This window comes from Danaus plexippus, chromosome 20, assembly GCF_018135715.1.
Source record: "Danaus plexippus chromosome 20, MEX_DaPlex, whole genome shotgun sequence".
In the NCBI taxonomy this organism is placed as follows: domain Eukaryota; kingdom Metazoa; phylum Arthropoda; class Insecta; order Lepidoptera; family Nymphalidae; genus Danaus; species Danaus plexippus.
In genome coordinates, this window is record NC_083550.1 from 1,123,884 (window position 1) to 1,126,468 (window position 2,585).

Here is a 2,585-nt window from a genome sequence, read left to right on the forward strand (position 1 = left end):
CCGGCCATGGCGCGACGTATTTCCGTCGGCCATCTTTGTTGAGCATAACGCATTCAGCCTATTGTGTAACAATTACTGGATGTGTCAGACATCTGATGGATTTTTAGTGTTAAAACGACATAAAAGAATAGTGAGATTACAATATTTAAATTGGTATGAAAAGTAAGAAATGATAATTGATTATTTAATAAATAAAAATATATAATGTTCTTAAAAATGTGGATCTCTTCTAGATTAAGTACCGTGAAGTTGATTGGGGAGCGATCTCCATTTAGATAATTTAGTGTTTCTCCCGCGATGAAATATTTGAATCTGTTGATTCTGATTGCGGCCTGATGTTGTTATCTTGATAGTCGCCATTTTGTTTCGACCTGGTTCATTCATTTGGATTTTCACTAATGGTCTACTGATTTTGTAATACTGTTAGAATTATTTATAACGATTCTCATTTTTGTATACAATTTTTGTATAATTTTTATTTTAACGTTATTTCTTTAATATCTTTTAGTAATCCATATCTATAATCAACTAAGAATACATAAAAAAACACTAATTATGACATTTCATATTCAATGTTTTATTTATTTTATTTTGGACTTTGTTAAAATTATATTTTGTTATAAATTTTTATTAATAATAAATATTCTGTGTAATGTAGAGGTTACTTTGATTTTGAAAGAACTGTTTTATAATTTCGACTCCTCATGTATGCCTTCGATAGCTCAGTTGGTAGAGCGGTGGACTGTAGCTGGTTAACTGTTATCCATAGGTCGCTGGTTCAAATCCGGCTCGAAGGAATCTTTTATCATTTTTCTTTTACGTTTAGTAATTTTAAGCTTTTTAATTACATGCTCTACCTTTAAAGGAATCCTTTATAATTACAATCTTTTTTTTATTAACGATAAATAAGTTAATTAAAATCCCGCACTGAACGAAATAATCTAATTATTTCTTTCAAAATGCTGCAGACAAATTATCCCAAATTGAATTCAACTCGATACAAAGAGTTTCTTAACCCCCAAATGTCATTTGTGACTCTTAGGAGCGTGTTGAATCAATTACAGGGACAGTCTATTGTGTTGCAAGTCTTGGATACGAATTAATTTGGAAATAAAAAATATATTTACTAAACTTCAATGGCGTTTCTCGTAATTAAGGGAAGAACATAATATTTCTATTTGGGATACTAATTTGTTTGTCATTGTTATTTAATTTATATACTTTAAGAAATACAATAGAAGACTATTTTGAAATTAAAAGAATTAATCATTAGCCTGACATTAAACAATAGCAACGTTTTAATTGTATCTTTGAATCTTGACATTGCTCGTTTTTAAATATTTAATAGTCAGGTTTTCCTTAAAAAAAAAAACAAATGAACTAGTGAAAATGACTTAAACTAGATTTATAAAAAAATATATTTATTATTTGTCATAAGTATTGGGCATAAGTGTATATTTCATTCAGCCGTACATAATTCCGAATTTAAAAGTAATATTCCCATCGAAAGACCAATTATTCGCAAATGAAGTTAACCCTTTGAATGCTTTGTGGAACATTTTAATTGCTAAATCGGAAAGGGATAAAAAATCTGATCCCATTGTTGTCTGTCAAGTCATGGTTGTCATTAATTCATGTGGGTGGTGTCTAATATATTGGTATATCTCTAATGTGCGTTTATATATCAGTTAATTAATATATTTTTATTACGATTTAAGTTTTCACAGTACTTACTTACTGATAAGTTTAATCTTCTTAAGGTTTTCCGTCTTCATTTCATCTTGCATTATCCTTTCCTATCCTAAATACATATATAATGTAACATTTAACTCTGAATCTGTACACATTAAGGACACGCGATCTATTCATAGTCTTAATTACTTTTATGAGAACGCCAGCCATCAGTCAAAGTACAATAAATATGCAAAGGGTTATGGTCCGATTGGCCACGGTCGGTATTAATATCTTGATCCGTCAGCGGTGACGGATAAGATAGATCGTGATGGGGTTGATTCAGAGATCCTCAAAGTTAAATACGGTTGATCACACCTATAAACCATTCTATTTATCTCACGTAGCATGCAAGAAGCATGAAATTAAAGGCTTGTTTATACGTTAAATAAAATAATATTCTTTTTATATAATAAAATAATCTCAATTAATTTTAACATTTATATTATGACTAATTTCTTATTTTTTTAATGAATGACGTACATCAAAAGTTTGGGAACATTCAGCGTTGTGATTTATTTAGCAGTGAAGGTTTAAGTCACCATTAATTAAGGGGATCACGCATCACTTCGTTAAAAGAAGGGATTATTTCTGTAATTTGATACCATACACATTTATTTTTAAAATTCCGATTGTATATTAAATGATCGCCTGGGATTTTTTTATAGCAATGTTTTATATATGTAACATACTCGTATAAGTTGTATAGTATTAATTATATTAAACCTTTTTAAAAGATTCCTTATATAATGTTGTTTTCATTTGTAAGGTTAAAAAATAATTATTATATGATTTTCATACCAACTGTATTTTCTCTTTCTATAAACTATTTCAATATCTATATCTTTCTCACG

General features: G+C 28.7%; 1 non-coding gene across 1 annotated transcript; it reads left to right on the top strand.

The window, feature by feature from the left end:
- The first annotated feature begins 711 nt into the window (after positions 1 to 711).
- Positions 712 to 797, top strand: Trnay-gua (transfer RNA tyrosine (anticodon GUA)). Its single transcript is given in 2 exon segments — positions 712 to 748; positions 762 to 797. It is a non-coding gene; the product is annotated as a tRNA-Tyr (tRNA).
- The last annotated feature ends 1,788 nt before the right edge of the window (positions 798 to 2,585 follow it).